This window comes from Rhinoraja longicauda, chromosome 1 (assembly GCF_053455715.1).
Source record: "Rhinoraja longicauda isolate Sanriku21f chromosome 1, sRhiLon1.1, whole genome shotgun sequence".
Classification (NCBI taxonomy): domain Eukaryota; kingdom Metazoa; phylum Chordata; class Chondrichthyes; order Rajiformes; family Arhynchobatidae; genus Rhinoraja; species Rhinoraja longicauda.
This window is the reverse complement of record NC_135953.1, coordinates 119,803,003-119,829,745: the sequence shown is the minus strand read 5'-3', so window position 1 is coordinate 119,829,745 and position 26,743 is coordinate 119,803,003. Positions and strand designations below refer to the sequence as shown.

General features: G+C 42.1%; 1 long non-coding RNA gene across 1 annotated transcript in view; it reads left to right on the top strand.

Annotated features, from left to right (window-relative positions):
- The first annotated feature begins 2,791 nt into the window (after positions 1-2,791).
- LOC144600441 (uncharacterized) overlaps positions 2,792-26,743 on the top strand; it is a 71,434-nt gene continuing 47,482 nt past the window's right edge. Inside the window, exon 1 of the long non-coding RNA XR_013548139.1 lies at positions 2,792-3,045. This is a non-coding gene — a long non-coding RNA (uncharacterized LOC144600441). The remainder of the gene's footprint in view (positions 3,046-26,743) is intronic.

Here is a 26,743-nt window from a genome sequence, read left to right as displayed (position 1 = left end):
GTTGCTGCATTGCATTCACTAATAGGAGCAGGCAATGAGAGATTATCTGCTCTCAAAGGGGCCGAAGAGAGATACACTGATGTATTTGCACAGCTGCTGAGAGATAAAAGACCTTTCTCAAACTTTTAATGCAGATGCGTTATGCCTTTCCTAGCTTTGTATTTCAAGCAATATCCTTGTTGAAAGAGAGGAACAGCCAATGTTCAGCATAAAGGTAAGGAGTATGTCAGCCATGAAAATATGGTTGCCATACTGAAGGGAGTATGCCGGCCATGAAAACATGGCTGGCATACTGAAGTAACTATTCCTTTCTCCTAACTGCACCTCACCAATTCAGCTAATGCACCCAGAAATAACATCGCAAAAAGCACAACTACAGGGAAAGGGTGGCAATTCTGTAGAATTCATTGCTGCACACGGCTGTGGAAGCCAAGGCATCGGGTATTTTTAAGGCATAGATTGATAGGTTCTTGATTAGGAAGGGTGTCAAAGGTTACGGGGAAAAACAGATTAGCCATGAATGAATGGCAGAGTGGACTTGATGGACTGAATGGCCTAATTCTGCTCCTGTGCCTTATGGTCCTACAGGGACAAGTTTGGTTGGTTGGATTCTATTCACTGCAGGGGGAATTTACACATTCAAGAAACAGTTCACCATCAGAATCAGCGTTAGGGCAATTGGACAACGTGGAAATCATTTGTTCAATGATTTTATGAATGAAGATAACTTTAAAGTCTTTAAAATTTCACACAAGGAACAAGCGGAAGTAAAATGTTGGGAACATGAACGATATGATTCATGAAGTGGGCAAGGAATTGAGTGAAATTGACGTCATGAAATGGACGAATTGTGATTCTGAAGCACCAGTGTTTGCCGAGTGAAGATTCAAGATTGACTTCATGGCCATGCTAATCCTTTCCCCTGGTTCAACACAAACATTGCTGCAGAAGGCAGGAGCGGATCAGCATGGATCGCCAAATAAAACTGGGAGTTCAGTACATAATATTACTGGAGCAACATACTTTAAAAGTGTAGATCTTATAGAGGTGCATAAAATCATGAGAGGCATAGATCGGGTAAATGCACAGAGTCTTTTGCCCAGACTAGGAGAATCGGTAACCAGATAACATAGGTTGAAGATTTAGGGGGAAAAGATTTAAAGGGAACCTGAGGGGTAACATTTAACATAAAGGGTGGAGTGGCTATTGATCAACCTGCCGGAGGATAGTGGAAGTAGGTACCATCGCAACATTTAAGAAACATTTAGATAGATACATGGATAGGACAGACCTAAAGGGATATGGGCAAAAAGCAGGCAGATAGGACTAGTGTAGATGGGGCATGTTGGCCAGCGTGGGCATGTTGGGCCGAAGGGCCTGTTTTCATTGTATGACTTTATGACTCTGTGACTATGATCAATCCCAGGAGAAACTAATCAAACTTCATGAATGTTAATTATTCCAAGAAATCTTACTTTAAAATTTAGTAATAGTTTAATAGTACTTCTTTATTTATAAACATAGAACAAACATCACGTGTGCAAAAAATACCACTGTTAATGATTGACAACAATTGGTATCTATAATAAGAATTTATCCGTGGACTGAGGAATTTAGATAAGAGATCCTCAGTCGCATTGAATAATATGCGATATCATATCAAAAACAATGTTGATGATGACATTCATTTCATATTAATGGATATTAATTTCTCTTGATATTATAGTATATGTACATAATATACAAAGGTACATTGTCCAGTTTTATCATGATTATTATTTTGAGAGAAAACATTTATTTCAAAAATGAAATAACTCTTGCGTAAAGAATGGCTGTGATTTTATGGCATTTAAAATCCGGTGTTGGTTAAACATATGCACACAACTGCAAAAATGACTCATCCATATCCATGCCATGCATGATTCATTCAAAAATAATATCAGTAAACACAATGCAGAATTCATTTTAAATTTCCCTGTCTTCTACCGTTCCCCTTTGGTACAAATCAGGCTGATATCACCTGCCGCATTTCTGTGTGTAGAAGGTATTGTGCTTCAGCCAGGTAATAAAAATGGAGTCAAAATTGTTTAGGAAGAAACTGCAGATGCTGGTTTAAACCGAAGATAGATGCCAAATGCTGGAGTAACTCAACGGGACAGGCAGCATCTCTGGAGAGAAGGAATGGGTGACGTTGCAGGTCGAGACCCTTCTTCAGACAAGAAGGGTCTCGATCCAAAACGTCAGCCGTTCCTTCTCTCCAGAGATGCCGTCTGTCCCACTGAGTTATTCCAGTATTGAGTAAAAATTGTTATTACATTTTAGTTTCTGTTTAGGTTTTATTCCTGATACATCTTCAAATAGTAACATGGAAGTAATAATGTGTAACTGCAATGATTTTCTATCATCTAGCTTTCAAATTCTAATTTGTTTTCATTATAGCAGTCTGGGAAAGAATTTGAATGGAAGTATAATTGACAGTATGCCTTTGATAAGGAAATTTGGCCTGGAACCACCATTTAACACAATGTTTTGGGTGCTTTGTGATGGGATTTAATTTTTGTTAGATCTGGTCACTGGTCAGTTTGCTCGTAGTGTGTTTCTGGATTTTTATTTTGCTCTCATGCCAATATAGTGCACACAAGCATAAAGGTTGCTGTGCATAAGCAACTGCAGCAAATGGTGCAAATTATATTTCTGCGTCACTTGCTAAAAATTACTCTCTGATGATGCAGACTTAAGCAGGAGGGTTGAGCACTGAACCAAGAAAATGATCTGAGTACAGGAGTAGCAATCCCACCGTACAGGGTTTTGGTGAGACAATATCTAGATGTAGTGTATACATTTATTCTTCCCACCAATGCAAGGATAGACTTGTGATAATAGGAGGGAAACGTATATTGAAATGGTTAATTCTTTAGATGGGGGAGATTAAGCAGATTTAGCCAAAATTCTTGTCAGATTAAACAGGACAGATGCAAAGATGTCTAGAGAATATGGGGTCGACCACTCGATACTGAGAAGAGAAGAAATATCTTCAGCCAGAAGGTAAGACATCTCTGAAGTTCTGTACTTATGAGGGCCATGAAGACTCCCAATTACTGAATATATTTAAGACATAGATTAATAGATTTTTGGATCTTTTGAGATTCAAGGTAAAGTGGGACTCTGATGAAGGATTAATCCTTTTCGTATAGTAAGCAAATCATCAGGGCTGACTCCTGCCACTGTTTCTTAAAGTGTTCCTAAACATTATGACTATAGGACACTTTTTCATTCAATGCTCATTAACCTTTCTATGTGGTGGCATGGTCATAGCTATGAGCTTGTTCATTTCTCTTTTGAACATTTGTAGCCCAGCCATACATACATTACACCTCCTGGTACAGTTCTCGAGGTTGATGACACTTAGAAAAAAGAAATGCCTTTTAATATCTTATCTATGTTTGCCTGATCAGTTCTTCATGTATAATTTGGATGGGATTAAAAAAAACACAAAGATGCAATAAATTCATCCCCCTCCTCATTTGTCTTATCAAAAGAGTTCTGATTACTTTTCTTTGTTGTTAATAAGTTAAACAGCATTTATGAGGATAAACACAGTTGACCAATAATTCTGGATGGCATTACTTAAAGGATATTATTGGATGCTACTTTTGTATGGTACTTATAGACAGTTCCTGCCTTCCTTATTTCAACAGTTAACTGCAGATTATTATTCTATCAACAAGAAACCATTCCCTCAACCTGGGTTAGATGGATCTATGTTGGCCCCAACTCCTCTTCGGTGCCAGTTTCCCATAACTGTCACTTCCTCGTTCTTTCAAATACTTTATTTATCTCCATCTTATATCCAATGATCTGGCATCCACCACCCCGAGGAGCAGAGAATTTCAGAAAATCACCGGCCTCTCAGAGAAGAAATTTCCACATATCTTTGTTTTAAATGGCCACACCCTTACTTTGTAACTATGTCCCATTGTTCATGCCTCTCCCATTAATGAAAACAAGAAATACCTTCTAATATCTTATCTATGTTTGCCTGATCAGTTCTTCAGGCATCTTAACATCTAGCAGATATGATAGTGGTATTTAAGAAGCTTTTAGATGGGCACACGGAAGTGCAGGGAATAGAGGGATATAGGTCTTGTACAGGCAGATGAGATCAGTTTAATTCGGTATCCTGTTCGGCACAAACATTGTGGGCCGAAGAGCCAGTTCCTGTCCTGTCCTGTTCTATGATGTTCCTCTCCCACCATTGAAAACATCTTGATATCTACCTTGTCAAGTCCCTTTAAGATCTGAAGAAGGGTCCTGACCTAAAACGTCACCTGCCCATTCCCTCCCCAGCCTGACCCACTGAATTCTTTCAGCACTTTGTGTTGTGCTCAAGATTCTAGCATCTGCACTTTCTGTGTCTCACCATCAGGATCTTAGACGTTTGGATAATGTCACCCTTCCTTCTGCCAAACTCAAGGAATACAAATCCAAACTGTCTGGCTTGTCCTGATAGACAACCCTGTCATTCCAGGAATCTGAATGGTGAATGTACTTTTGGACTGCTTCCAGTATTACTATATCCTATGCTACCATGTAATTAAGTGGATAATATTTGGCATTTTCATGCCTGGTTGCCACATTGCCCATCTGATTGTAATTTTAACAGAATGAAACACTGATTGATTACTGCTTTCAGCTTTAATTACCTTAAGACAGATTGACCGTGGAGGCACATACTCTAATCAGGGTCCAATTTATGTTGCTGGTATTTTAGATATGTCTGGTACTTCAAAGCACATTTGTTGCACCATTCCTCCCAGTGATGTCTTGACGGAGACTATAGGAATTTTCTTACATTCAAAAAAAGGCACACTTTAAATATTTCAAACCAAAAGATGTTTTTTTTTTCCTGTTTAAGATTAATGGCCCATTTATGTTAATATCCAGAGATGTTGATTTGGCTATGCTCTTGCACAGATACAGCCTTCTGCATTCTTAACAGTATTTGCCTTGCAGATACATACCAACATGTGCATTAAATTTTACAAGGAGTCAAGCAAAAAAAATAAAAAATTCCATATGCTACAAATGTGAGATACAGCAAGACCTCTGGGGGGGAAAAAAAGTAGATCAGAGCTTGTAATATACTCAGGTCATTGAATATTCATCAAAATACCACTGACCTGAATCGATGACTTTGCCTTTTGCATTTCACAGATGCTGTCTATCCTACTATGTGTTTCCAGCAGGTTTTGTTGGATCTAAATCTTGGAATTCCCTCAATAGAACTGTAGGGAAAAAAGCTGCAGATGCTGGTTTAAATCGTAGTCACAAAATGCTGGAGTAACTCAGCAGGCCGGGCAGCATCTCTGGAGAGAAGGAATGGGTGACGTTTTGGGTTGATACCCTTCTTCAGACTACCTTCATCAGAAGGTCTGCAATCATTCAACTTGTGACTCATCACTCTCTCAAAGGCATTTAGAGATAGATGCTTCTGAGTGAAACCGAGATCCCGAAAAATGAAAAATAAAATTCAAAGTCTATTAAAATTTAAGAGTAATATAGTCATAGAGTGATACAGTGAGGAAAGAGGCCCTTCGGCCCAATTTGCCGACACTAGCTACACTAGTCCCACCTGTCTACATTTGGCCCATATCCCTCCAAACCTGTCCTATCCATGTACCTGTCTAACTGTTTCTTAAACGTAAGGATACTCCCTGCCTCAACTATCTCCTCTGGCAGCTTGTTCCATACACCTACCACCCTTTGTTTGAAAAGGTTACCCCTCAGATTCCTATTAAATCTTCTCCCCTTCACTTTAAACCTCTATGTTTAAACACTCTGTCCTCTGGTCCTTGATTCACCTACTCAAGGCAAGAGACTCTGTGCGTCTACCTGATCTATTCCTCTCATAATTTTATACGCCATCTATCACCATCTAAAAATATTAATAAAAAATGAAAATATTGAAATATACTGGGAAAATATTAAATACATTAAAAAAGATAAGAATTACCTTTCACTAACAATACATTCAGCAATTGTTTCTTCCAAATAAATGTTTTAGCCAAATTCAGCAGGCAGTTTAGTGTGAAGAGAGAAATAATTTTGCAGGAACGGAAGATGTTGGTTAATACACAAAAGGACACAAAATGCTGGAGTAACTCAGCAAATCAGGCAGCATTTCTGGAAAATGTGGATATGTGACATTTTGGGCCAAGAGTGAAGAAGGTTACACCAGCGCTTTGTCCTTTAACAGATTGAAGTTTCAGCTTGACCTTTCTCTGGCACTGAAAAAATAAAAATAAAACATGAAAGGCAGAGAAAGAGGGAAGGTACATGACTAGCTGGGATTAGCTTGGATAGGGCATCTTGGTCAGCATGTATGAGGCAGACTGAATGGGTTTGTTCCTGTGCTGTACGCCTTCTTTATGGCTCTGCTAGGATGAAGACAGGAAAGATTAAATGACTGACGTCAGCGGAAGGCGGGTGGTAAAAGCTGGTGAATCATAAAAGATGTGTCTGAGGGAGGTGTAAGTAGGAAGAGATGAATAAAATGTTTTAAAAAATCAGAAGATACAGAAAAAATAACTGAATGTTGGAGTGCAAAATGCTGATTATCTGAAATTGTTAAATTCGGTGTTGAGTCCTTTAGGCTGTTATGTAGGAAGTCAAAAGATGAAGTGTTGTTATTGAAATGCTGGTCAACAAATCTGTGTTTAGATTCTTGGCAACATCATTAGCACTGGATGCAGAATATAAATTGGAAGTTGCAGTGCAAATAGCTGCTGCATCTCCTGACTGTTTTGCAGAATACTTGCATTCAGCCTACAAGGCACAAACAAATCTGCATTGAAGGGCGTCCAACCTTGTTTTTATATTTTAGTTTTCAGCATTGGAGCAGGATGAGAGATTGTTGTTTCAGTTAAATGGATGGTCTTTAGTGTTAAGAAGAGAAGAAAGAATCTTGTGGGCCAAGAAAGCACACCAACACCTCTATTTCCTTAGAAGGCTAAGAATTTTGGCATGTCCTCAACAACCATCATTAACTTCTACAGATGCGCCATAGAAAGCATTTTATCGGAATGGATCACAGTTTGGTTTTGGAACAGCTCCATCCAAGACCGGAAGAAATTGCAGAGAATTGTGGACACAGCCTAAACCATCACACAAGCCAACTTCCCTCTTGCCTGATGGGAGAGGGGAGAAGAGAGAGTGACCGAGGTGAGACTGATCCTTGATCCTGCTATTGATTGCAGACTATCTGTAAATAACTGAAAATAACTGCAGATGCTGGTACAAATCGAAGGTATCACAAAATGCTGGAGTAACTCAGCAGGTCAGGCAGCATCTAGGAGAGAGGGAATGGGTGACGTTTCGGGTTGAGACCCTTCTTCAGACTGATGTCAGGGGGGCGGGACAAAGAAAGGATATAGGTGGAGACAGGAAGACAGTGGGAGAACTGGGAAGGGGGAGGGGAAGAGAGGGACAGAGGAACTATCTAAAGTTAGAGAAGTCAATGTTCATACCGCTGGGCTGCTAGCTGCCCAAGCGAAATATGAGCTGTTCCTCTAATTTCTGGTGGGCCTCACTATGGCACTGGAGGAGGCCCATGACAGGAAGGTCAGACTGGGTGTGGGAGAGGGAGTTGAAGTGCTCAGCCACCGGGAGATCAGGTTGGTTAAGGCGGACTGAGCGAAGGTGTTGAGCAAAACGATCGCCTAGCCTGCGTTTGGTCTCGCCGATGTAAATAAGTTGACATCTAGAGCAGCGGATACAATAGATGAGGTTGGAGGAGGTGCAGGTGAACCTCTGTCTCACCTGGAAAGACTGTTTGTGTCCTTGGATGGAGTTGAGGGGGGAGGTAAGGGGACAGGTGTTGCATCTCCTGCGGTTGCAGGGGAAAGTGCCCGGGGAGGGGGTGGTTTGGGTAGGAAGGGACGAGTGGACCAGGGAGTTACGGAGGGAACAGTCTCTGCGGAACGAAGAAAGGGGAGGAGATGGGAGGATGTGGCCAGTAGTGGCGTCCCATTGGAGGTGACGGAAATGTTGGAGGATGATTTGTTGAATACGCTGGCTGATGGGGTGGAAGGTGAGGACAAGGGGGATTTTGTCCTTGTTATGAATGGGGAGAGGGGGAGCAAGAGCGGAGCTGCAGGATATAGAGGAGGCCCTCGTGAGAGCCTCATCTACAATGGAATAGGGGAAGCCCCGTTTCCTGAAGAACGAGGACATCTCTGATGCCCTAATGTGAAACGCCTCATCCTGGGTGCAGATGTGGCGTAGATGGAGGAATTGGGATTAGGGGATAGACTTTTTGCAGGAGACAGGGTGAACCAGACCAAACGCAGGCTCGGCGATCGTTTCGCTCAACACCTTTGCTCAGTCTGCTTTAACCAACCTGATCTCCCGGTGGCTGAGCACTTCAACTCCCCCTCCCACTCCCAGTCTGACCTTTCTGTCATGGGCCTCCTCCAGTGCCATAGTGAGGCCCACCGGAAATTGGAGGAACAGCACCTCATATTTCGCTTGGGCAGCATTTGGCACCATATCTCTCCAAAATCTTCCTATCTATAAATCTGTCCAAATGTCTTTTATAAGTCATAATTGTATCCATTTCAATAGTTTCCTCTGGCAACTCGTTCCAAGTTTATACTACCCTCTAAAAGAAAAGTCCCTCTTGAATCTCTCTCCTCCTCACATCCTTACTAATCAAGAACCTATCGATCTCCACTTTAAGAAATATCCAATGTATTGGGCTCACTGCTATCAGTGGCAATGAGCCACCCTCTAGCCAAAGAAATTCATCCTCAATTGGGATTAAAATAGAAACTGCATTCCTCCATTCTATCACACAAGGCACACACCACCTGGCTCAAGTTGAGAGAACACATAGGAGGCCAATTGCTTGTAACAAAAAATAAAAAAACCACCCTTCTAAATGGTGTGGACAAAGTTTAAAGAGCACCAGCTAACTTCAGCTACTAGCTGCTCATGAAATTAGTCCCAATGAATATTCACTAATAAAACATATAGTTACCACAGTGTGGACATTGCTATATGATGGGCATTCTTCACTAGTCAAAGGAACACATTTTCATTCCATTCTGTGCCGACTTCCCAGTGTTAGCAGCAATGCAGCCTCCATAAAGCAAACGTTGAGAAGAATGTGGCCTTGGATGGGTACAAATCACATCTGAAAACATTCTGTACAATCTCATTATTTATGATGTCATCTCAATGCAATGAAGTATGCTATTTCTGCCTGTTTTACAACCTCCTACGAGTTTTGTCTCAGAAAAAAAAAGTAATTAGGAGGTAATTGTAATAGATTAAAGCACAATTCTTTTGTCTTAAAAAGAAGTGGCAAATCTCTTGCATCTTTTTTGCAGAGATGGTGTTGAATTGAGCTGAAAGGAACATATTCTCTCAGACCATGGTTCTATTAATGGAGGAGGATACACTGGTACAACTTATTACTTGCTTTATAATAGCCTATTGAGTTATGCCTGGAGAGAATGTCCATTTCATCCCTGATAAAATGTATCTTTCATTACTGAGTGTGCAAATCAAAAGAATTCTCAAGTGCCATGCACCAATAAGTTATTGTAATGGCCAATTTATACTGTCATTTATTTCATAATTTTTCATTGTGCCATATTTTCTAATCTTTGCATATTTGGGTGCAGTTACATCCTGTGGTTGTGTAACTGTGTTCTAAGAAAATATGTTAAATTGACTTTGAAGAAATGGAGAATACCACCATAAAATTGAAGAATAGAGGAAAGGCTGAGGCCTGGAATGTTTAGCAAAAGCTTAGAAAGGAAAGAGAATATAAAGAGGAAAAAAAAGAAGAAATTTAGCACATACAAGAGACATAAACCTATTAAGAACACTTGTAGTTGTGAAAACACTCATAGATTATATATATGGGGTGAAACGTGGGTCAGATTGTGCTGAACCTTACCCATGGCTGACATAAAGTTACAAAAATATCAATTAAAAACAACCTACTTAACCACACTTTTTCTTCTAACCCAATTCAAATGTTGTAAATGCCGGCCAGGATTGGTGTAAAGCTCTGGGGCTAAATATAAAGTGTATCGGGTTCCTGAGTGTGCAAATCAAAAGAATTCTCAAGTGCCATGCACCAATAACTTCACGACTGAGCTCTGCAACAAGACTCAGTGCTGAGACAAGCAGAAGGTCATCTCACATATTGACTTCCACACTGCAGTGAACATGCACAAAAGTGAAGAATGCACTGGACTGCAAAGAGGATCATGACTGGTGAGTGAGAACATTGGAAAAGAAGCAAGTCATTTAGCCCCCTTAATCTTTCCTTATTCCGATAGTTCTCTGCAAGGAATGCTTTCTCAGCCCCCTACTTTCCTCCATGACAAAGCAACCAATCACAAATCCGACTCAAGTTACAAATTCGCAGGTGACATCACCGTAGTGGACGGCTATCAAAAGGTCATATGACGAGACGGAGTACAGGAAGGAGATTGAGAACCTCGTAACCTGGTACCAATATAACAAATTTTCCCTCAATGGGATTATCGCCGGATCCTGCAACAGTACAAAAAATGAAAATGGGGCAAAGAACAGGAACCTGCATGTAACTTCTGATAAAAGAGAATAGGAAATACATTTTCGTTGGTTCATTATAACACAATATTAACTGACATGTAATGCCAGAAATTGTGGAGTCGTTGCTAAAATGTGTCATCTAAAGGCTGATGGTAAAAAAGAATTGAATTTGAATCAAGTATGTCAAGTGTTTTATGAAAACTCAATATTATTAAACACATATCTATTTCATCAGCATTCAAGGTGCAGTGAGAATTATTAAAAGAGCACTGAGACAAAAAATTACCAGGATTTTCAAGTTTGTCAATAAGATGTCCCTTTTAGCAAAAGTCTAAATCAGGACAGTTCACCACAGGTTATATTTTTGCTAAATTATTATCATGGCGGCACGGTAGTGCAGCTGTAGAGTTGCTGCTTTACAGCGAATGCAGCGCCGGAGACTCGGGTTCGATCCTGACTACGGGCGCTGCACTGTAAGGAGTTTGTACGTTCTCCCCGTGACCTGCGTGGGTTTTCTCCGAGATCTTCGGTTTCCTCCCACACTCCAAAGACGTACAGGTATGTAGGTTAATTGGCTGGGTAAATGTAAAAAAAAAAAAAAATTGTCCCTAGTGGGTGTAGGATAGTGTTAATGTACGGGGATCGCTGGGCGGCACGGACTTGGTGGGCCGAAAAGGCCTGTTTCCGGCTGTATATATATGATGATATGATATGATAGAAGACACAAAATGTGATTGTGTTTGGTTCAGGCAGATCTATGGAGCCAGTGCAGGAAAAACAGAGGAGACAGAAATAAAATTATGACTCATGTTGTGGAGAGAAACAATTCAACCGTATAATGGAGTTTGTGGACTAACACCATCTCGCAAACCTGGCACTTGGAAATGGGGATGTTGAAGGAAGTTATAGTTGCCATATTTGGTAAAAGAGAGAGATTGTGAAATAAAAGACAAAATTAGAAGTATTCATTAAATCGCTTAATTGCTGTGAAGGATGGTTAATAGGATGTGGAAGAATTACATGATTGTGAATGCATTTCAGTTTCCTTCTTGAATTGTGCAGCAGAATGTAACAATCTCTGCGAATCCTGGCTCCTGGCAAACAGGTTAGATTCTCAAAGGAGACCTTTGAGGGCATAGCCACAATTGCATCACAACATTTAGTTTGGAGATATGGCATGGAAGTAAGCCCTTCAGACCATCGAGTCCATGTCCACCATCATAGAGTTATGGAGTCATAGAGCTATACAACATGGAAACAGGCTCTTCGGCCCGACTTATTCAAGCCAACCAAGATGCCCCATCAACACTAGTCCCACCTGCCCATGTTTAGTTTAGTTTAGTTTAGAAATTCAGTGCGGAAACAGGCCCTTCGCCCTGCTGATTCTGCGCTGACCAGCAATCCCCACACATTAACACTATCCTAAACACACTAGGGACAATTTACATTTATACCAAGCCAATTAACCTACAAACCTGCACGTCTTTCAAGTGTGGGAGGAAACCGAAGAACTCGGAGAAAATGAAATGAAGTTCCCGTGGAGGTTGAATACAATAATCCAAATGTGACTTCACAAAGTTCTTGTACAGCTGTAACATCCCAACTTCTATACTCAACAACCTGACTGACCAAGGCCAAAGTGCCCAAAGCCTTTCAGCCGTTCACACTAGTTCTACGTTATCCCACGTTCCCATCCACTCCCCACACAATAATTATAGTTTTGTTTATAGAGGGCAATTAACCTACAAATTCAAACGGCTTTGGGATGTGGGAGGAAATTGGAGCTCCCTCCCAGAGGAAACTCATGCAGCCACAGGGATAATAATGTGCAAACTCCACACAGACAGCACCCGAAGTCAGGATCGAACCCACATCTTTGGCACTGTGATGCGCAGGACGGTTAAATAGATTGTTATTCAGAAAGGCTGTGTCTTTCGAAAAGGTGGATTTCACAGGAGAGAGGCTCATTACAATATTCTAATTGTTCTTGCAAAACAGATGTACAGTATATTCTCCATAATATGGGCATTTTTGATGATATTGCCAAGGTTTAGTGTGTAAACAAGAAATAGTAGAATGAATCCTTGGGAGAACACTTGGATGTAGTGTACCTGGGCGTTCAGAAACCCTTTGATAAGGTCCCACATAGGAGATTACTGGACAAAATTAGAACACATGGTATTGTGGGTAGGGTACTGACATGGATAGAAAATTGGTTGGCAGACAGGAAACAAAGAATAGGAATTAACGGGTCCCTTTCAGAATGGCAGGCAGTGACTAGTGGGGTACCGCAAGGCTCAGTGCTTGGACCGCTGCTATTTAAAATATACATTAACGATTTAGATGAAGGAATTAAAAGTAACATTAGCGAATTTGCAGATGACACAAAGCTGGGTGGCAGGGTGAACTGTGGAGAGGATGCTATGAGTATGCAGGGTGACTTGGACAGGTTGTGTGAGTGGGCAGATGCATGGCAGATGCAGTTTAATGTGGATAAATGTGAGGTTATCCACTTTGATGGCAAGAACGGGAAGGCAGGAAGCCAGAACGGTGTCAAGTTAGAAAAAGAGGAAGTACAACGAGATCTGGGTGTCCTTGTACATCAGTCACTGAAAATAAGCATGCAGGTACAGCAGGCAGTGAAGAAAGCTAATGGGATGTTGGCCTTCATAACAAGAGGAGTTGAGTATAGGAACAAAGAGGTCCTTCTGCAGTTGTACAGAGCCCTGGTGAGACCACACTCCGAATTTTATGTTCAGTTTTGGTCTCCAACTTTGAGGAAGGACATTCTTGCTATTGAGGGTGTGCAGGGTAGGTGCATGAGGTTAATTCCCGGGATTGCTGGACTGTCATATGTTGAAAAACTGGAGCGACTGGGCTTGTATACACTGGAATTTAGAAGGATGAGAAGGGATCTTTTTGAAACGTACAAGATTATTAAGGGATTGGACACGTTAGAGGCAGGAAACATGTTTCTGATGTTGAGGGAGTGCAGATCCAGGGGCCACAGTTTAAGAATAAGGGGTAGGCCATTTAGAACGGAGATGAGGAAAAACATTTTCCACCCAGAGAGTTGTGAATCTGTGAAATTCTCTGCCTCAGAAGGCAGTGGAGGCCGATTCTCTGGATGCTTTCAAGAGAGAGTTAGATAGAGCTCTTAAAGATAGTGGAGTCAAGGGATATTGGGAGAAGGCAGCAACGGGGTATTGATTGTCAGCCATGATCACAGTGATTGGCGGTGCTGGCTCGAAGGGCTGAATGTCCCACTCCTGCACCTAAATCTAAAAAATCTAAAATCTAAAAAATAAATAAATCTATTGTCTATTGTCTAACTGTTTCCTAAATGTTGGGATGGTCCCAGCCTCAACTACCTCCTCTGGCAGCTTGTTCCATACACACGCCATCCTTGTGTCACACACATGTCTTTTAAATATTGTTAGAAATATCTTTTAAATGTTGTTATAATCCATAAACATATCTCTCCATTTCCTCTCCATTCATGTGCCGAACCAAAAGCCTCCTAAATGCAACTGTCGTATCTGCCTTGCCTCCAACTCCACCCCAGCAGCACGTTCCAGGCACTCACCACCCTTTGTGTAAAAGAAATTGCTCTGGACATCTCCTTTAGATTTTGCCCTTCACTTTAAAGCTATGCCCTCTAGTATTTAATATTTCTATCTTGGGAAAAGGGTTCCTACTGTCTACCTGACCTGTGCCTCTCATTATTTTACATACTTCTGTCAGGTCTCTCCCCAACCACTGGCATTCCAGAGAAAACAATCCAAGCCTGTCCAATCTCTCCCTGTAGTCAATATCCCTTAATCCATGCATCATTCTGGTAAACCTCCTCTGCACCCTTTCCAAAGCCTCAATATCCTTTCTGTAATAGGGGAAACCAGAACTGCGTGCAATACTCCAAATGCAGCCTACCGTAAGTCCTTTAAGGCTGCATCATTACTTCTTGACTCTTGTAGCCAATGCCTCAACCAATGAGGGAAGCATACCATGTGCCTTCTTTATCACTCTCTGTTTGTGTTAGCCTTGAACCCCAAAATCCCTCTCGACATCAGTTATTGAAGATCTTGCCATTAATTGTATATTTTTCCCCTTACAATTTGACCTCCCAACACCTCAAACTTGCTCGGATTAAACTTGGCATTTCTTTGCCTATGTCCGTAGCTGGTCTATATCCCGCTGTATATTTTGACAGCATTCCCCACTGCCCACAACCTCAGCAATCTCTGTGGTCATTAGCCTACTTACTAATCAACCAATCTACATTTATGTCCAAGTGTGATAGATATCGAACAACAGAAGGCCCAACATAGATCCCTGCGGAACTCCAGTGGTCATAGACCTCCAGCCTGAATATCGTCCATCCACCACAACCCTCTGTTTTCTATCAGTAAGCCAGTTATGAATCCATATAATCAAGTCACTGTTAACCCCATGCATCATAATCGTCTGGATCAATTACCATGGGGGCTTTATCAAATGCCGTTTTAAAATCCATGTAGATAAATTCCACTGCCCTACCATCACTGATTATCTCCTCAAAACCTCAATCAAGTCAAATCGTCCTCATAACTTCCTTGCCTACTTTGTGCCATCAGCAAATGTGGCTCCAATACACTCCATCACTGTATCCTCACCATTGATGCATATTGCCGAAGAACAATTTATCCCAAATCTCTCTTTTCCATCAGCCAGCAAATCTTCTATGCTTACAGTATATATTGCTTCTAATGCCACAAACTTATTTGATGCAGAAATCTACTACTTGGCATTTCATCAAATGCCTTTTGAAAGTCCATATGCACCACCCACCCTTTATATTATGTCCTTAAAAGACTATTCAATATTTCAAACATGATTTCCCTTTCATAAAACCATGCTGACTCTGCTTAATTGTCTTTTGATTTTCTAAATATCCTCTTACTACTTCCTTAATAATGGATTCCAGCATTTTCCCAATGACAGATGTTAGGATAATTAGCCTTTAGATTTCCATTCTGTGTCTCTTATTATCCATCCCTAAATACCCCAGAGGAGACATTTAATGGTCCACCACATCAGGTCACATATCGGCCAGCCTGATATGGTGGGAAATTTCCTTTCCTGAAAGATATTATGAAACAGATGGGTTTTTACGACAATCCAATAGTTTCATGGCTTACAAAACTGAGACTAGCTTTCTCTTCCAGATTTCAAACTTCTTTGGCTGCATACATTTTAAATTCCACAAATCCCCAGAGGGATTCAAACTCATGTTTGAATTCTGGGCTGTTCATCCAGTAACATAACCACTATACTACACAAATTGCTCCCTGCTTATCATGCACTGAATATCCAAGCAGAAATGGACATTTGGCACAAAAATCCCATTATTCATCAGGCAGAACTCCAGTTACATTCCTGCATTCCCTCCCCTCCCCTCTCCCCCACCATAATCGTCCTTCCAGTTCCACAGTTTGCACCCATGTATCCCTCTTGTTATCACAGCTTCCCCAGCCAACAAAGAGCCATTATGGAATCCACCCTTCCTGAGGTAATCTGTTGCATCGCTGATTTGCTCTGGCCTTTGCCGAGGCTCTATAAGGTGTAGGCCAGCTCGCATTTGGAGTACGATGAGCAATTTTGGGCCTCATATCCGTGGAAGGATGGATTTTCTAAATGGGGAGAAAATCCAGAAATTGGAGGTGCAAAGGGACTTGGGAGTGCTGGTGCAGGATTCCCAAAAAGTTAATCTGCAAGTTAAATCAGTAGTAAAGAAAGCAAACTCAATGCTAGTATTTATTTCGAGAGGGATTATATACAAAAACAGGGATGTAATGCTGAGGCTCCATAAGGCGCTGGTAAGGACGCATTTGGAATATTGTGAGCAATTTTGGGCACCATATCTGAGGAAGGATGTGCTGACTCTGGAGAGGGTCCACAGGAGGTTTACGAGAAAATGATCCCAGGCATGAATAGGTTAACATATGAAGAGCATTTGACAGCACTGGGCCTGCACTCACTGAAGTATGGGAGGGGACATTGAAACATACAGAATAGTGAAAGGCTTGGATAGAGTGGATGTGGAGAGGATGTTTCCACTAGTGGGAGAGTCTAGAACTAGAGATTATAGCCTCAGAACTAAAGGACTTTCTTTTAGGAAGGAGATGAGGAGAAATGTATTTAGTCAGAGGGTGGTGAATCTGTTGAATTCTTTGTCACAGAAGGCTGTGGAAGCCGAGTCAGTGGATATTTTTAAGGCAGAGACAGATAGATTTTTGATTAGTACAGGTGTCAGAGGTTATCAGGAGAGGGCAGGAGAATGGAGTTAGGAGGGAGAGATAGATTAGCCATGTTTAAATGGCAGAGTAGACTTGATGGGCCAATTCTACTCCTATCACTTATGACCTTAAAGATGTGTTGTTGCTGGAGAGGGTCCAGAGGAGGTTTACAAGAATGGTCCCAGGAATTAGTAGGTTAACAGAGGAGTGTTTGATGGCACTGGGCCTTTACTCATTAGAGTTTAGAAGGATGAGGGGGGACTTCATTGAAACTGAACCAAATAGTGAAAGGCCTGGATAGAGTGGATGTGGAGAGGATGTTTCCACCAGTGGGAAAGTCTAGGACCAGAGGTCATAGCCTCAGAATTAAAGGACATTCCTTTAGGAAGGTGATGAGGGGGGATTTCTTTAGTCAGAGGGTGGTGAATCTGTGGAATTTATTGGCGCAGAAGGCTGTGGAGGCCAAGCCAATGGATATTTTTAAGGCAGTGATACATAGATTCTTGATTAGTAGAGGTGTCAAGGGAGAAGGCCGGAGAATGTTAGGAGGGAGAGATAGATCAGCCATGATTGAATGGCGGAGTAGACTTGATGGGCCGAATGGCCAAATTCTGCTCCTATCACTATGAACATGAATTTATGAACTGTTCTCGCCTTCAGTTTATTCCCCCCCCCCCACCCCCACTTTCAATCTGAAGAAGGTTTCCAACCTGAAAAGTCACCTATTCTTTTTCTCCAGAAATGCTGCCTGACCCACTGAGTTACTCCAGCTTTTTGTGTCTATTTTAGATATCTGGCTAATACTCTCATTCTCTTTAAGTTGCTTTTGTGTCCATCATTTGACTAAGCTCTTCCTCACCCAACAATTAGGTAATTCTTTTGATTATTTTAGCATTCACTACATCCTTCTTAACCTCCTTCTTCTGTACACCATGACTGTCAACTAAGAATTCCAACAGCCAACACTCCCCAAACACACAACCTTCTGTGAATAAATAAGAATAAATTATTTCTGTGTACACAGGCACGGAGTACACAGGCCATGAGGTACACCTCTGTACACAGACTATGAGCTAGACCTCTAAACACCAGACCACAGGGTACAGTTCTCTACATAGACCACAGGGTACAAACCTCTGTACCAGGCATGGGGTGCAGCTCTGTTCAAAGGAATGGGATACAGCTCTGTATAAAGCCACGGGATACAGTTCTGTACGAAGACCATTCTGAAGAAGGGTCTCGACCCGAAACATCACCGATTCCTTCTCTCCAGAGATGCTGCCTGACCCGCTGAGTTAGTCCAGCTTTTTGTGCCTATCTTCCGTTTAAGAATTCATCTGCAGTTCCTTCCTACACATGCGATATAGCTTTGTGGACAATACTGAGATCAAGTGCCTACTTTGCATCCCTCCACGTACAATGCACCTTCTACCAACCTAACCAATTTATCCAGTGGATTGCCTTGTGTGCTCTCAACTTATATATGAAATAGGAAACAAACTGGAAACTTTAGTCTGTCTAATTTCATGGCCAATGTTCCTAGAAGAACATGTAAATATTGAAACCAAATTAATTCTTGTCGTTTCATTGTTTACCACTGGTAATGAATCCAAACCATTTGCACTTTAGACTGACAGTTCATGGTTTATTCAGTGAGGACTCGTCATCCGTAAGAATCTAAGAGCCCAGTTCATAAATATTTATATGTGTATAATATTCAGTGTTGAAACTTGCCAGACAATTGGTTTTAATGACAAAAAACATGCCTTGAGTGTCCTGTGTGCCTTGATTCTAATTCAGCACTGAAAGGGTTACGGTGGATGAATGAATCACCCTCCGAGATTGCAGTACTGTGGCTGCAGTTTGTTTTGAGCTGTCATCCACACTGTGTCTCAAAGGGGGATAAAAAACTGGTTCATTGTTGCTTGTTTCCCAGTGTCATCTCTTTGCGTTGCTATGCCAGACTCTGTGTTTCCTTTCAGCTTTGTGTTGTTGGGCCTCCGGAAGGAAGTAGGCCATTGCAGGCTACTATTTTTGTAGAATCTTACATAACATAATCTGCGCCTAGTTTCCCCTTGCTCTGCTGATCACTCAATGAGGGGACCGAGGTTTTGATTTCCAAGCCTATGGTTGGGAAATGCCAAGTGAATTCCAATTTCATTTGCTACTGCACCATAGCAACAATATTTTTTTTAAATTCGGATATAAGCAGATAGTGCAACTTAATGTTATGAATAGTAACAATGGCAACTCGTAGCAGACAGACACCAGCATCCACAAAGACTCTTCACACCCCTGCAACAGTCTGTTCAAACTCCTTCCATCGGGCAGACGATACAAGGCCTTCTACGCCCACACCTCCAGACTCAGGAACAGCTTCATCCCCAGGGCCATAGTTGCTATGAACCGGTCCTGCTGAGCCGGACGGTCACATCGCACAGTGATCCGGCACAGATCTACTTGCACTTTATTCTGTCTTAAAACTGTTACAATTGTTTCGTTGGGTTGTTGTTGGTTAAATTATTTAAATTATTGCATCGTATGGGAGGCGCATTCCCAATCTCGTTGTACCCCTGGGTACAATGACAATAAAGATATATTGTATTGTATTGTATGTTGGCTAGTTACAAACACCCTCTGTTTCAGACATATTTCCAAGTCAAGGGTGCTATGTAATAAGTCGACACAAGGAACTGCACACGCGGGTGTACAAAAAAAACCCCACCAGAATCCGACTGAAGAAATGTCATGACCCAAAACATCACCTATCCACGTTCTCCAAAGATGCTGCCTGACCCATTGAGTTACTCCTGCACTTTGTGTCTCTTTGCAATGTAATAAACTGCTTGAAGAAAGGAATAGTTAACATTTCCTTCCTCCCTTTGTCCACAAGTGTGGTGGTGGCAATGTTCAAAAGACAGCTAAAATTTAGTGCAATTGTTCTGCCGAGCAAAATCAGTTGCGAGCAACCAATACTTTCACTTGTGCATTGCACACATGACATTGCAGGGTAGGCCTCTGCACACAGGTCATTGGTCACAAGTCTTTGCACAGGTTACTAGTCAGGTCTCCGGCATTACCTCACATTATCTCACAAAGGCCATAGGGTCGCGGCAATCAGTCCACTGGACCGCGGCTGCACACAAGGCACAGGTTGCACACAATATTGTGTATTGTGTACATCCCTATACACAAACACAGGGCACACCTCTGTACACAGTTCCACAGGGTACATCTCTGCACTCAGGCACAGGGTACAGCTCTGGTACACAGACCACAGGGTACACCTCTGAACACAGATATGGGGTAGACCTCTGTACACAGGCCACAGGGTACACCTTTAGGGGAGAGGGTAGGGCCGAAGATGTCCTGGTTGGGTTGCTCCTGGGCCTGGCTAAGCTGGCCATCCGCGACTCACGGCGCCAGGCGGAAGAGGTCTCTGCTCGTGCCAGCTGCCTACCCCTTTTCCAGGGTTACGTCCGCGCCCGTGTGGTGTTGGAGAGAGACTACGCGCTGTCCACGGGCACCCTGGGGGATTTCTGGGACCGCTGGGCACCACACGGGATTGGATGTATCCTGGATAGGGATTGTAATATAGTTGTATAATAGTTTCATTTGGTATATTTGTTTGTATTGTATTCTGGTGGTGGGTTTTTATTGTTTTATTGTATTCTAAAAATTGTTTTAAAATAATTGAATACATTTTTTGATAATAATTTTAAAAAAACAGGGTCTCTGGTACACAGCAACAGTTAACATCTTCGTACGCAGGTCCACAGGGTACACCCCTGTACACAGGCTACTCTCGTGCTCCATACGCTCCATACCTGCACAGCCTAAATACAAAACAGGAAGGTTTACCGCATAATATTGTTTCAATAATTGAATATTCTGCAAGATAATTATTAAGGAATCATCTCTTGAACGTATACGGTAATTAGAATTGCCTCTGAACTCCACAATGTGATTCAATCGTGGTTCCACATATTAACTAGAACAAACACGTGAGCCAAAGAAATAGAGTATCATTCACAGTACTTAGAACTGTTATTAAAGCATTACTCGCTGCAACAAAAGATAATCAACAAGCCTTTGTTCTCATGCCAAGCATTTGCAAAATGGTGATTCTTGGAAATGTAACACATTGTCACAAAATGAATTCTTTACTTGCAGGAAACATTTTTCGAAAACAAAATGTAGAACTTCCTTGGTAATATTAAGACAGAACTGACTTTATTACCTTGAAATTAAGATCTTAAAATTTTACTATGAGCTTATTTTAGTTTAGTTTTTTAGTTTAGAGATACAGCACGGAAACAGGCCATTCGGCCCACCGAGCCCGCACCGACCAGCGATCCCTGCACATTAACTATCCCACACACACCAGGGACAATTTACACATGCACCAAGCCAATTAACCTATAAACCTGTACGTCTTTGGAGTGTGGGAGGAAACCGAAGATCTCAGAGAAAACCCACGCAGTCACGGGGAGAACGTACAGACTCCGTACAGACAGCGCCCATAGTCAGGATCGAACCTGGGTCTCTGCCGCTGTAAGGCAGCAACTCTACCGCTGTGCCACCGACAACTAAAATTCTTTCTTCCTCTATATTAGCAGAGCATTAGTTGCTCTGTTTATAATGAAAGGGTTAATGTCTTCTGTGTAGCTCATTTTACATCAATATGCACAGACTTGCTTCCTGTATCCTGGGAGGCAATTGATTCCTCCTTTTTAAGATAAATTAGGAAACATTTATTAAAAACAAATCTCCGCAGGAACTTCAGGAAAAGACACGGAAGTGTAAACCTCAGCATGATTATGTGTGATTGTGGTTCCCGTCAGATCTTAAGCTAGGCAGGAAGCTTGGATTAAAATAAAACCCTTTTCTCGGCTCTTTAGGGTGAATGCAGGCAATAAATAGCAGGGTATCCAGTGGGATTGTTCTAGCAACCAGTAATTATGAGGAAATGAATCATGTATTTTAAATAACGGGATTTGTTGTTTTGCTATCAGTCATGCAAATCGTATTTTAAGTGTACGAGGAGCAATCCTTGCACAAGATTGCTAAAGATAATGGTGGCCTGGTCAACAGCTTCAAATGAAGGTCTACTTCATCTATCTTGTTGATTCATTAGATTCTCACTTTGTAAGCTTCTCTCACATTCTTCTCAAATCATGTAAAGGGGAAGATCGGATGTCTGATTCCCAAACTGGTCTATCATTACTGGTTTAGTTTAGTTTCGTTTAGAGATACAGCGTGGAAATAGGCCCTTCGGCCCACCCAGTCCACACCGACGAGCGATCCCCACACATTAACACTATCCTACGCACACTAGGGACAATTTACGCTTATACCAGGCCAATTAACCTACAAACCTGAACGTGGGAGGAAACCAAATATCTTGGAGAAAACCCACACGGTCACGGGGTGAATGTACAAACTCGGTACAGGCAGCGCCCATAGTCGGGATCGAACCTGGGTGTCTTGTGCTGCAAGTGTTGTAAGGAAGCAACTCTACTGTTGCACCACCCTGTATGGTGCTGCCACCACTGTGCCACCCTGGTTGTTACAGTAATTCAAACAAAAGGTGACCTAAAGCTGAAATGCTTGATTCTGATGCTGAGAGCTATCCTAGGACTTGACACCATTCATTACTTGTTGGCAGTGTACAGTTCAAACTTCTCACCAATACTTAGTAACAGTTTCCAGGATTAAAGTTGTTCTGACGTACAAAGTATAAAATACAAGTTAAGATGAACCCTTGAATTCACGTAAAATATCACAATGTATAAATCTTACTTTCTTAATGCCATCTCTGTTCAAGGGCTAATATTGGGTTGTTGGTGTCATAGTTGGATAAATTATAGACTTCACTAGGGATAGCTGGTAGAGCTGCTGCCTCAGGGTCTCAGTGACCCGGGTTCGACACTGAGCTCGGTGAGGAGTTTGCGTGTTTGCGTGTTCTACCTGTGATCATGTGCGTTTACTTTGGGTGCTCCGGATTCCTATCTTGCACTAAATGTTGTACTCTTTATCCTTTACCTGTACACTGTGGACAGCTTGATTATAATCTTCAATTACTTCCATTTTCCAGGTCCCCACTCCCTCATCTTTACCATGGATGTCCAGTCACTCTACACCTCCATCCCCCACCAGGAAGGTCTTAAAGCCCTCCGTTTCTTCCTGGACCGCAGAACCAGCCAATTTCCGTCTACCAATACTCTCCTTCACCTAGCAGAGCTGGTCCTTACCTACAACAACTTCTCCTTCGACTCCTCCCACTTCCTCTAAATCCAAGGCGTAGCTATGGGCACTCGCATGGGCCCTAGCTATGCCTGCCTCTTTGTAGGGTACGTCGAACAATCACTGTTCCAGGTCCTATCCCCCAACTCTGCCTCCACTACATTGATAACTGCATCGGTGCTGCCTCCTGCACCCATGCAGAACTCACTGACTTCAACAACTTCACGGCTAATTTCTATCCTGCTCTCAAATTCACTTGGACCATCTTCGACATCTCCCTGCCATTTGTGGATCTCACCATCTCCAACACAGGAGACAGACTATTGACCGACATCTACTACAAACCTACTGACTCCCATATCTATCTAGACTACACTTCTTCCCACCCTGCTTCCTGTAAAGACTCTATCCCCCTACTCCCAATTCCTCCGTCTATGCCGCATCTGCACCCAGGATGAGGTTTTCCATACTAGATCATTGGAGATGTCCACTTTCTTTAGGGAACGGGGTTCCCCTCTTCCATTATAGATGAAGCTCTCACTAGGGTCTCCTCGATATCTCTCAGCTCCGCTCTTGCTCCCCCTCCCCCATTCATAATGATAGAGTCCCTCTTGTCATCACCTTCCACCCCATCAGCCGTCGCATACAGCATATAATCCTCCAACACTTTCACCACCTTCAACGGGATCCCACTACTGGCCACATCTTCCCATCTCCACCCCTTTGTGCTTTCTGCAGAGACCGTTCTCTCCGCAACTCCCTGGTCAACTCATCCCATCCCACCCAAATTACCCCCTCCCCAGGTACTTTCCCCTGCAACCGCAGGAGATGCAACACCTGTCCCTTTACCTCCCCCCTCGACTACATCCAAGGACCCCAACAGTCTTTTCAGGTGAGCAGAGGTTCACTTGCACCTCCTCCAACCTCATCTACTGTATCCGCTGTTCCAGGTGCCAACTTCTGTACATCGGCGAGACCAAGCTCGGCGATTGTTTCGCTGAACACCTCCGCTCAGTCTGCCTTAACCAACCTGATCCCCCTCCCATTCCCAATCTGACCTTTCTGTCCTGGGCCTCCTCCATTGTCAGAGTGAGACCCAGCGCAAATTGGAGGAACGGCACCTCATATTTCGCTTGGGTGGCTTATGAACATTGTGAGCAGTAAGAACATTGACTTCTCTAACTTCAAATAGCCCTTGCTTTCTCTCTCCATCCCCTTCCCCCTTCCCATTTCTCATCAGTTTTACTGTCTCCGACTACATTCTATCTCTGTCCCGCCCACTCCCCTGACATCAGTCTGAAGAAGGGTCTCGACATGAAATGTCACCCATTCCTTTCTCCGGAAATGTTGCCTGTCCCGCTGAATTGCTCCAGCATTTTGTGTCGACGTTTGATTATAATCACGCATAGTCTCTTCTTTGACTGGATAGCAAGCAACAAAAGCTTTCCTCTGTACATGTGATGATAATAATAATAAACTCTACTGTATTTTATTGCATGGCTGTTACTCGTGGACCAGCACAGATAATGAGGGCAGAAACAATAGTCTCAAGAGCTTTGCATTGTCCAAATTCTAAAGATTCCTAATTCTCTCAGTGAATAAATACCTCCTGGCCTCAGTTCTAAATCTCCAAGTCCTTTTCGTGAGACCACGCCCCCTAAACCTCCCGAGCAAAATCAATAAACTTCCCATCATCCACCCATCATCAAGCATTCTTAAACTATAATGTTTCAATAAGATCACCTCTCACTCTGCTAAACTCCAGAGAATAAAAGCCATTCTGCTCAATCATTCCCCATGGGACAACCCTATTGTCCTGAAACAAGCCTACATTCCACTGCCTCTGGCAAGTTTTTCCTTCTTGAGATAAGGAGATGAAAACTGTACACAGTCGTCCAGGTATAGTTTCGCGGAAACATTGCACAACTTTAACAGCAATTTCTTATGTTTGTAGTAAACTCCCTTTCAATGAAGGCCAGCATCATGCATGTAAGGAAGTATTGATTAATATTGATTAATTATACATGCATGATACATGGATGGAATATGCATTACTTTCATCACTTGCATATTAATTTTCTGTGCTTCCAATGCAGGGACATTTGAACCTATCAAAACAATTAACATTCAATTGTCATTCTTCATTTTAAAAGCAATCAGATTTTCTATTGTAAATGCCAAAGCAAATAATCTCATATTTGTTCGTGTTAATCTCTCATCCAGGGAGTCAGTCCTTTGCCTTATTCACACTCTGGAAGGGTTCATAGGATATGAGCACTCTCAAGCAGTTTTTGAATGTACACCTCACGGATCACTGTTTCGCCCATGTGTGAGACTGAGAAGGCCTGTGATATTGTGATTGAGTTTGGCATGATTTTTGCTTTGTGTTCTTTTTAAACATTTGTTTGATATTGTTGCTTCCTTAATAATCTTGTTGTCATTCAACTGACATGCAGGATTCCATGCAGGCCTTCTGTAGCTTTCCCATAATTGTCTTTCCCTTTCAGAATTTTGGAAACACTGTGGCAGTCGAGATGAGTTCAGGAGTCCATTCCTGTTTCTTCATTCAATGCCAAAGCCCTGGAGGGAGTTGTTAGGACAAAGAGAGAGATGCCGTTCACCATTTTCAAACTGAAATGATGAGATATGGCTAACTGTAATGGTGACAACTTCATACGTTTAGGATCTGATGGGTTCAACAAGCGCTTGAAAGTGAAGAAACTGTGATTATGTCTCTTCACCACTCCACTGGTCACTTCCCCTGTTCTTCATCATATCCTTGCTACAATACACTTGATTGCTTCACCAGATAGGTGGTGCAGTGGTAGAGTTGCTGCCTTACAGCGCTGCCAGCACCAGAGACCCGGGTTCGATCCCGACTACGGGTGCTGTCTGTATGGAGTTTGCATATTCTTCCCGAGACCATGTGGGTTTTCTCCAAGATCACCGGTTTCCTCCCACACTCCAAAGATGTACATGTTTGTAGGTTGATTGGCTTGGTATATAGGTAAATTGTCCCTAGTGTATGTAGGATAGTGTTAATGTGCGGGGATCGCTGGTCGGCATGGACTCGGTGGCCAAAGGGCCTGTTTCCACGCTGTATCTCTGAACTAAACCAAAGATTTAGTTTACCAAAAACGAAATAAAGTGCTGGAATAACTCAGCAGGTCAAGCAGCATCACTGGAGAACATGGATAGGCAACGTTTCGGTCAGGACCTTTCTTCAGTAGGCTAAGATGGGTGCAGATGTATCCAACCTTGTATTCCTCTTGCAGGTGAAACATTCATTTGTTGATATTGAGCCAAGAGATATGGCAAGTAATGACTCAACAGCATGAATGCAATTTTATAATGAACAAAATTTATAATGGATATGTACTTGAATAGGATTAAATTGACTGAAACAAAATATGGAGGAGTGGGACTAACTGAAAAGCTAATTTAATCATTTATGAGAATGTCAATATTGGTCCAATTAATCAAATCATTTAATAATCATTTAGTAAGATATCCCGAATTTGGTCTTTCTTTATATTTCCAAGCAACAGTCGATAGATGTCCTATTGCCAATCCTGGTAAAGATTTTGGTCTGAGACACACATAGCAGCATAACACAGTTAAATATTCAAACC